An 11,199-nucleotide genomic window follows, 5' to 3' on the forward strand; every position below is an offset into this window, starting at 1 on the left:
CAAAACACATATCAAGTGAATCAAATGATACCCCATTGTCACCACAGGTATTCATAGCAAAACATACATCAAGTGTTCTCAAATCCATAAAAGTATTCAATCCGATAAAATGAAATATCAAAGGGAAAACTCAATTCACAATAAGATAGAGAGGGGAAAATACCATATGATCCAACTATATTAACAAAGCCCGCGATACATCAAGATCGTGACATCTCAAGAACACGAGAGAGAGAGAGAGATTAAACACATACACTTCCATGATGATACGTGTTTGCCACAGTAGGTCACCTTTTCTGTCATGTATGTACATCCATGACGATTTTATGACAGAATCTAGATAGTCATACATGTGCTGTCGTAGAAGTGTTCCATGACAATACCAAAATTATCATCACGAAAGTGTTCACTTCCATGACGATAAATGACGCGTCATGAAAGTGCTTTTATCAAGGGTAACCGACACGTGGCATCCACCGTAACGGGTCGCTGTTAAGCTATCGGGTTAGGTTTTGGATCCGGTAACCCGTTAACAGCCCGGACCAATGGGGATTTTCCACGTGTAAAATTCTCATTGGACGAAGGAAACACACATCAGCTCGTCATTGGTTCAGATAGGTGCCTATGATATGTCAACACGTGCGACGGCCCACCACTAGCCCATCTAGCTTACAAAGGCCGACCCATTTGACTTGGTCAAAAGTTAGCGGGCTGGCCTATCGGCGTTCTGGGAACGGGGGTGCCCACACTTTCCTGCTTGCAGCCCATGGCGTGGCTCTGGCAACAACCTAGTACGGCCCAGCTTCAACATCGACAAACCAAGACCCTTGCGATGGGCCAAGCCTCGCGAGGCGGACGACACCAAGACCTCCCTGGGGGCAGCCTCACCAGGCTGGCTCCCGAGGAGTGGAGATATCGATGCAAGGTGCACCTCGTGAGGTTCATATGAAGTGAGCCATGACGACCAAGGCCAGGCGAGCGCCAGCGGGCACAGTGTACTAGTTTCCTGTTTGGTGCTAAGGAGGCAAGCGCAAGCGCGGAGTCTCGAGGAATCAAGCAAAGTTTGCCCATATCGGTGCAACAAGACCAAGACCGCCAGGACGGAGGTCATCACGGAGCCCACCACGTCACCACCAGGAGCTTTTGCAGGCGAAGACTACTTTTGTCAGGATAACTTGTACTAGTTGTCTCCCTTTGAATTTGGCCGTTGTGGGATCCCTTCGCCTACATTTGGGAAGAGGACCAAGGCCACTATAAATAGGACCTAGCCACCACCATAGAGGACGGATCCATTCCACCCTGACCACCTCACCAGCTCATCGAGCCCAAGAACACCTCACCTCCTGAGGTTGTTCATCCATTTACTAGTTCATCCTCAGCCCCTCGAGGCCAATCCACCACAAAGAGGAGTAGGGTTTTACACCGCAAGGTGGCCCGAACCTGGGTAAACTGTGAGTCTCTTGTATTGGGTTCGTCTAGCTAGGCCGTAAGATCAGCGAAGCAGACAGTGGGGGAATGAGTTCTCTGCGAAACCTGACTGCTTGCGCGCCAGGTAGCGTTGGACCTCTCTGTAAGTGCATCTAGTGCCACCCCTAGTTGGTTTTGGAGTATTGACGACAAACCTAGTTGAGGGACTAATGTGTTTGTGAGAATTGCAGGATAACACAGGTAGAAGTCCCTCATTGATTCGGTTTTCCTACCAGAGATGACCCCTAAAAATGTATGAAGACATTGAAGTCAAAGGTGGTATATGAAGATATTCACATTGAAGACTATGACAAGAGAAGACACCACATGAAGCCTATGGAGCTCGAAGACTTAGATCTTTCGTAGTTCTCTTTCTTCTGTGTTGAGTCATAGGAACCACCGTACTGTTAAGTGGGGTCCAAGAGAACCAGTCAGAATGACTGAAGTGATGCTTAAACAAAACCTATGTCTTCGAGTGAAGACTTTGAGAGCGAATCTTGTCCAGAGTCGGGCAAGTCAGCTTTGCTTGAAGCCCAAGTAAAGTTGCCGTGTGAGTTTGAAATCTGACCGTTGGAACACGTGTCAGTTCCTTAGTGACCCAGGGTCATTTCGGACAAATCAGGTCGGGTTGCCAAGTGCTATAAATAGCCCACCCCCTACAACCATAAACGGTTGGCTGCTCAGATTCAGAGTACGGCTTTTGTCGTTTGAGAGCAACCCACCTCGAAGCCTTTGAGAGAGAATTCCTTGCGAGGATAAAGCCCTAACCACCCAGAGCCAAAGAGAATTAGGCATCACTTAAGTCTTCTTGTCTGTGTGATCTGAAGACTTATTACACTTGAGGACTGTGCATCCTCCAGCCGGTTAGGCGTCGCGTCCTGCAGCATCCAAGAGACATTGTGGATTGCCGGTGAACGAAGTCTGTGAAGTTTGGGAGTCTACCTTGAAGACTTACCAGAGTGATTGGGCGAGGTCTGTGTGACCTTAGCTCAAGGGGAATACGGTGAGGACTGGGTGTCCTGAGCTGCGTGTTCAGGACTGGGTGTCCGGGACTGTGTGTCCTAAGGTTTAAATACCTAGCCCCCTAACCAGACGTACAGTTGTCACAGCAACTGGAACTGGTCCAACAAATCATTGTCTTCAGCGAGTCACTGGTTTCATCTTCCCTTCCCTTTACTTACTGTTACTCCTTGTGAAGTCATTGTATGTTGCACTATCTTTTGTCTTCACTGAGTGACTGCGTGTTCTGTGTGGCTTCACAATATCTTCCTACCTGATCCTTACTACATTGCTGCTATTAGTCATTGTGCTTTCACTCTATTGAATACTTGACTATGGCTTGCCTAGTGTAGTCTACCTTCCGCTGCAGGGTAATAGGTTTATTTCTATCGTTTGTCTTCATAACTTCCATGTTTTGAAGACTTTCATAAAAATCGCCTATTCACCCCCCCTCTAGTCGATATAACGCACTTTCAATTGGTATCAGAGCAAGGTGCTCCCTTGTTCTGTGTGATTCGGTTTAACCACCTGGAGTTTTAGCTATGTCGACTGCAGGGATAATTAAAGTCTCCGCTGTGTGCCCCGTCTTCGATGGAACTGAATATCCCTACTAGAAGAATAAGATGCGCATGCATCTTGAAGCCATCGACGTCGACCTATGGTATGTCGTCGAGAATGGCGTTCCCAAGGCTGGAGAAGGTGTCACTGCTGCTGATGTCAAGAAATTCGTTCAACTGGACTCTACTGCCAAGAATATCATATGTGGTCATCTGACCAAAGGACAGTATGGCCGTGTGAGTGCTTTGAAGACATCTAAGCTGGTCTGGGACTGGCTCTCCAAGGTCAAATGAAGGCGTCTCAACCAGGAGAGATCAGAGAATCAGTGTCCTTCGCAACCTCTTCAACCGCTTCAAGCGAAATGACAATGAGAATCCAGCTCACATTTTGACGACTCACACTGACATCACTAAATGAGCTTCAGCCCTTGGCGCTACCTGGAGATCACCAAACATGAAGTCGTCAGACACTACTGAGATCACTTGATAGTTCGTTTGACACCCTAAGCCTGAATGATTTCAAGAACGTCCTGATTTTCAAGACACTCGATCCGTCTGACATACTTGAGAGGCTCAACACACATGAGTTTCAGCTTTCTGAGAAAAGAGATATCTACGGTCCAAAACTATGGGCCGAACTCGTGCCTTGAAGGCAAAAGCTGTCTCTCATCTGAAGAAGAATCTGACAGCAGTTCGGATGATCCTGAAGATTGGAAGGGAACTTGCTATGCTTGTGAAGAAGTTCCAAAAAATCACCAAGAAGAAAGGTTTCAGAAAGTCTTCACGATCAAGCTCAAGGAATGATGAAGCTTCTGCTCATGACTACAAGAAGAAAACATGTCACAAGTGCAAGAAACCTGGCCACTTCATCTCTGAGTGTCCACAGTGGGACAATGAGAATAAAAATAAGAAGAAGAGCAAGGAATATGGCTCTGACGACAAGAAGAAGAAAGAAATACTCAAAGTCTTCTTCCAAGTCTTCCTCAAAGTCTTCATCACACAAGAAGAGCTCATCTGGCAAGGCACGTGCGTTTGTTGGCAAGGAAATGGATTCAGAGGAGGAGTCCGCTTCTGAGGAGGCGGAGGTGGAGTCTGAGGAGGAGTCCGATTCAGGCGTCGCAAGTCTGGCTACAGCATACGTTGCCAAGTCCATCTTCAACACTGAAGACAATGACTTCATCACCGACACCGATGCAAATGACAAGGACTACTCCGCTTCTACCTACTGCTTCATGGCACGCGGTGCCAAGGTAAACACACGCACTACTCACTATCAAACATCTAGTGACGATGACTCTGATTGTGGTTCAAAACCCAGCTACAAACACTTGCTAAAATTGCAACTGAACAACAGAAAGCTATGGAACATATTCAAAAACTGTTAGACAAAAGCGATGACCTGTTAGACGCTGAAATGACTCGATCTCAGTCCTTAATTGAAGACATAAAAAATCTTCATGTTAAGTATGAGGAACTTGAAAGTCGTCATGAACACTCTCAACAACTCATGAAAAGCTTTCCTATGATTATCTTCAAAGGAAGCAAGATCTTGAGAAATTGAGAGCGGCTCATGAAGATCTTCAAAAGGAAAACGAGTCACTTCGCGCCAAACAAATCAGTCCGCTCAGGAAGGATTTGAACCACCATGTCTATTAAATGCATTGAGCGTGACAATGCTACTTCTGTTGTTGGATGTTCTACTGCTGCTACTGTTGCAATATCTTCAACTATTGATGTGGTAACTAACCCCTCTGTTGAGGATGCCACTGCTATTGCTGATGAAAATGCTAGGTTGAAGACATTGCTTGAAACAGGGATGTACAAAAGTCTTAAAGGGCATCAGACACTATGTGATGTCCTCAAAAAGCAGATTCTGAACCGAAACCCGAGGAAAGAGGGTGTTGGGTTCGTAAGGAAAATGAATGCTGATGGCTCTTACTGGAAACCTGAGCAGTACCCCAAAACCACGTGGGTTGCTGCAAAGGAACCTTCAGCAGATCCATCCAATCTATCTGGCTTCACTTGTGCTAACCCCATTATCATTGATGAATCCCTTGATGCAAACTATAAACTGTTTAAGAATCAGAATGGTGAAGTGTTTGCCAGGTACATTGGTACTAACTGCAGGAATGGACCGCCTATGAAGAAGATCTGGGTTCCGAAAAGGTGTCTGGAGAATCTTCCTGTGAATGTCATCATGACACCTCACGTGAAGAAGACAAACCTCAGACCAAAGGCTTCATACGGTCCAAAGGCTTCATACAGACAGAGGACTCACCTGAGTCGCACTAACGCAAATGTTTTGCAGGGAAACCATACTCAGGCATATGAATATGAGAGCGGTTCATCAAACCGCCATGTTCATAAGACCAAGAACTATTCTGCTTATTCTTATGAGTACTATTGTCCGCCTGCAAGACTGTTTGCTAGGGCTCCAAAGCCAAAGTTCTCAGATGCTGCACTTAGACTTATTGCTTCTAAGCCACCCTTGAAGATGTGGGTGGCTAAGAAAGCTTAACTCTCTTTTGCAGGGAAAGGTCTCCAGCAGAAAACCAAAATCGTCTGACGCTATTGCTGGGGACCTTAAACATCTTGTAGGGCGCAAGATCAAATGCCCGAATGGTCTTACTATGTACTTTCGTTCCTGAATCGCTTGCTACTCTCCCTATTAGTCCTAATCTGGATCTAAGCTTTCATAACCCACTGGTTCGTCAAATGTTTTTGCTTCACAATGCTCTTCGTGAAGCCTATCCCCCTAACTGCACTGTAGGGTACGACACCAGCGTCTTCAGAATGGATTATTGATAGTGGGTGTACAAATCACATGACTGGCAAAAGAAGCCTTCTTATGGACTCAACCTTACGTCCATCCGACAAGAGCCACATCACATTTGCTGACACTGGTAAAAGTAAGGTATTGGGTCTAGGTAGAGTTGCAATCTCAAGGGATCAACACATGGATAAAGTCATGCTTGTTGAATCCCTTGGCTTCAACTTAATGTCTGTCTCAATGCTTTGCGATTTAAACATGATCGTAATATTTGGAAAATATCGTTGCCTTGTTCTAATGGAATCTGACAAGTCTCTAGTATTTGAAGGGTATCGAAAAGATGATTTGTACGTGGTAGATTTCTCAGCAGGACCACAGCTTGCCGTATGTCTTCTAGCAAAAGCTTCAGAATGCTGGCTCTGGCATCGGAGGCTTGGGCATGCTGGCATGAGGAACCTCCACACCCTGGCAAAGAAGAAGCATGTCATAGGCATCGAGGGCGTCAAGTTCAAGAAAGATCACTTATGCGGTGCCTGTGAGGCAGGAAAGATGACGAGGGCCAAACATCCCTCGAAGACAATCATGACCACTACTCGACCCTTCGAACTGCTTCACATGGATCTTTTCGGTCCCACTCATTACTCAACTCTTACTACTACTGCTTGTCTCTATGGCTTTGTCATTGTTGATGATTATTCTAGATATACTTGGGTGCACATAATCCTTTACAAGACTGAAGTGCAGGATGTCTTCAGACGCTTCGCCAATCGAGCAATGAACAACTATGGCGCCAAGATAAAGCATATCAGAAGTGACAATGGCACTGAATTCAAGAACACTGGCCTTGATACATATCTTGATACCTTGGGCATCACACATGAATTCTCAGCCCCGTACACGCCACAGCAGAATGGGGTCGTCGAACGCAAGAACAGAACACTCATTGAGATGGCCAGAACGATGCTAGATGAATACAAGACTCCAAGAAAATTCTGGCCTGAAGCCATTGATACTGCATGCCATACAATCAATCGTGTTTATCTTCACAAGCTTCTGAACAAGACATCTTATGAGCTCCTTACTGGCAAGAAGCCAAATGTCAGTTACTTCAGAGTATTTGGCGCCAGGTGCTGGATCAAGGACCCACATCACACCTCAAAGTTTTGCACCAAAAGCACATGAGGGTTTTATGCTTGGATATGGAAAGGATTCGCACTCCTACAGAGTCTTCAATCTCTTTCATTACAAAGTGGTTGAAACAGTGGATGTGCGGTTCGATGAGACCAACGGTTCACAAAGAGAGCAACTGCCAAATGTGCTAGATGAAGTTCCATCCAGTGAATCAATCAAGCTAATGGGAACTGGAGAAATTATACCTTCTGAAGCTCATCCTGAAGAAGAACTTATCATCTCAGCACCTGATCAACATGAAGACAATGCTCAGCCTGAAGACATTCCTTCTAACAACGACAATGATCAGCAAGAGCAAAATCTTCGCCCTGTACATCCTCGCGTTGCCAATGAAGTGCAGATTGAAAGAATAATTGATAGCATCAATGCACCCGGTCCACTCACTCGTTCAAGGGCAACTCAGCTAGCAAATTTCTGTGGGCACTTCGCATTCGTCTCAATAACAGAACCCAAGAAAGTTGAAGAAGCCTTCATGGAACCTGAATGGATTCAAGCTATGCAAGAAGAGCTTCAACAGTTTGAGCTGAATAATGTATGGGAACTGGTCAAGCGTCCGATCCTCGGAAGCACAACATAATAGGCACCAAATGGATATACCGCAACAAGCAAGATGAGCATGGTCAAGTTGTCAGAAACAAAGCTCGTCTCGTTGCTCAAGGATATACTCAAGTGGAAGGCATTGACTTCGATGAAACATTTGCTCCTGTGGCTAGACTTGAAGCCATACGCATACTGCTGGCCTATGCAAATCATCACAACATACTTCTTTATCAAATGGATGTGAAGAGCGCCTTCCTCAATGGCAAGATTGAAGAAGAAGTGTATGTTGCACAACCTCCTGGCTTTGAAGATCCAAAACATCCTGACATGGTATACAAGCTCAACAAGGCACTGTATGGCCTCAAACAAGCCCCTCGGGCCTGGTATGACACACTCAAATACTTCCTGAAGAGCAAAGGCTTCATACCTGGTTCTCTCGACCCCACTCTCTTCACGAAGACATATGATGGTGAACTGTTTGTGTGCCAAATATATGTGGATGACATTATCTTCGGCTGCACCAATCAGAAGTACAGTGAAGAGTTTGGATATATGATGCAAGAGCAATATCAAATGTCTATGATGGGAGAGCTGAAGTTCTTTCTCGGTCTTCAAATACGACAGCAACGCAACGGCATCTTCATATCTCAAGAGAAGTATCTCAAAGATTGCCTGAAGAAGTTCGGTATGCAAGACTACAAGGCTTCACGACGCCAATGCCAGCCAAGCATCATCTGGGTCCTGACGACAATGGTAAAGAGTTCGATCAAAAGGTATACCGCTCCATGATTGGTTCTTTACTTTATCTATGTGCATCTAGGCCAGATATTATGCTTAGTGTTTGCATGTGTGCTCGATTTCAAGCGGCACCAAAGGAGTCGCATCACTTAGCTGTGAAGCGAATTCTTCGATATTTGGCTCACACCCCAACTCTAGGATTATGGTATCCAAAGGGCTCAGAGTTTGATCTGGTTGGATTCTCGGATGCTGATTATGCTGGTGACAAAGTTGATCGCAAGTCTACATCAGGCACATGTCACTTTCTGGGACGATCACTTGTATGTTGGTCTTCAAAGAAGCAGAACTGTGTATCTCTCTCCACTGCTGAATCTGAATACATTGCTGCTGGATCTTGCTTGCGCTCAGCTTCTGTGGATGAAGCAAACGCTCAAAGACTATGGCATTCATCTAAGCAAGTGACCTGAAGTGCGTTATATCGACTAGAGGGGGGTGAATAGGCGATTTTTATGAAAGTCTTCAAAACGTGAGAGTTATGAAGACAAACAGTGAAGATTATGCCTATTACTATGCAGCGGAAGTTAGATTACACTAGGCCAGCCATGGTCATGTATTCAATAGAGTGAAAGCGCAATGACAAACAGCTTCAGTGTAATAAGGATCAGGTAGGAAGAAGTTATGAAGCCGAACAGATCATACATTCATGTTGTGAAGACAAAAGATAAAGCAAGCATGCAATGGCTTCACAATGAATAACTGTAAGTGAAAGGAAGTGAAGATGAAACCAGTGACACGTTGAAGACAATGATTTGTTGGACCAGTTCCAGTTGCTGTGACAACTGTACGTCTGGTTGGAGCGGCTAGGTATTTAAACCAAAGGACACACAGTCCCGGACACCCAGTCAAGGACACTTAGTCCAAGACACCCAGTCCTCACCGTTTTCTCCTTGAGCTAAGGTCACACAGACCTCGCCCAATCACTCAGGTAAGTCTTCAAGGTAGACTCCCAAACCTTCACAGACTTCGTTCACTGGCAATCCACAATTTCTCTTGGATGCTCAGAACGCGACGCCTAACCGTCTGGAGGATGCACAGTCCTCAAGTGTAATAAGTCTTCAAATCACACAGACACGAAGACTTAAGTGATGCCCAATTTACTCTGGCTCTGGGTGGTTAGGGCTTTTCTCCTCACTGGGAATTTTTCTTTCAAAGGCTTCGAGGTGGGTTGCTCTCAAACGACAAAAGCCGTGCACTGAAATCTGAGCAGCCAACCGTTTATGGTTGTGGGGGGTGGACTATTTATAGCCACTTGGCAACCCGACCTGATCTGTCCGAAATGACCCTGGGTCACTAAGGAACTGACACGTGTACCAACGGTCGAATTTTGAACTCACACGGCAACTTTACTTGGGCTACAAGTAAAGCTGACTTGTCTGACTCTGGACAAGATTTTCTCTCAAAGTCTTCGCTCGAAGACATAGGATTTGAATTAGGCATCACTTCAGTCATTCTGACTGGTTCTCTTCGACCCCACTTAACAGTACGGTGGTTCCTATGACACAACATGAATGAAATAAAACTACGAAGGATCTAGGTCTTCGAGTTCCAAAAGCTTCATAGGGAGTCTTCTCATGTCATTGTCTTCAATATGAATATCTTCATAAACCACCATTGTCTTCAATGTCTTCGTACATTTTTAGGGGTCATCTCTGGTAGTAAAACCGAATCAATGAGGGACTTCTACCTGTGTTTTCCTGCAATTCTCACAAACACATTAGTCCCTCAACTAGGTTTGTCGTCAATACTCCAAAACCAACTAGGGGTGGCACTAGATGCACTTACAATCTCCCCCTTTTTGGTGATTGATGACAAACTAGTTGAAGTTTTCAACGGGGAACATAATTTGTGAAATTGTAAAAGGAATTGTCTTCATAAGTTGCAAGGGCTCCCCCTGAAGATGTGCATATAAGTAATTTGCTTCTTGAATGCAAATGCACATGGCAGGTTGTACTTGTGGAGATCCACTTCAACTTATGATGACAATCCACTATGCATGTGAAAGTATATGAAGATAATGACATGCATAATGGAAAATGGACGTCTGCAGAATGAGATGAGTGCGGAATTATCGTCGCACATGCGGAATTTATCTTCGCAAAACGGAGTGACAACAGGTAGCAGACGACCATCAAGGCTAAGTGTTACAACTCAAGAAGCAAATGTAGCAAAAGGGAGTTGTAAGCACGAAGCAAAATGTAGCAAAATATGAAGGCACCCGCCCATAGTGACCCGCTTGAAGACTATACATCATATGCTTCTCCCCCTTTTGTCAGTGATGACCAAAAAGGTTTGAAGACATAGAGGTTTCTACGCGTTCCCAGGCGCAGCAGGGTCGGTGGAGTTGTTTGGCGGTCGGTGCAGACGAGCTTGGTGCAGATTCGACGCGCGTTGAAGCAGGTGGAGATGATGTCGCGTCGTCTTCTTCTTCAATAATCCGGGCAGACACGGTGGCAGCAGAAGAAGAGAACTCTGACTCTTCAAGTGATGGTGTGCTGCGCATCACCGCTCTTCTTGGAGGCGTGGAGTCAAATTTGAAGTGCTCTGTGAAGCCATCCTCATGCAGTTCAGCTTCAGGGCACATCATGGTGAGGCCCTTCCAAGTGCGGCGACAGGTCTCGTGTGTGACAAATGCATTCTTGGTTGCCAGATTTCTGATGCGATTGACGTTCTTGCATGATGCTTCTCATCTGCCTCTTGAGCCAGTCGTGATGCCTATCTTGCTTTTGGTGAAGAGCCACAAGAAGCTCTCTGTCATTGAGTGCACGAGCGCGCTTCTTGGGTCTCTTTGCAGCTGTGCTGTTGGTGGCTTCAGTTGATGCAGGGGCACGTGTGGTGCCAGCCATTGGATACACTCGGGAGAGAGCTTCAACACCTTCA

The sequence above is a fragment of the Triticum urartu genome, chromosome 3, assembly GCF_003073215.2.
Source record: "Triticum urartu cultivar G1812 chromosome 3, Tu2.1, whole genome shotgun sequence".
NCBI lineage: Eukaryota > Viridiplantae > Streptophyta > Magnoliopsida > Poales > Poaceae > Triticum > Triticum urartu.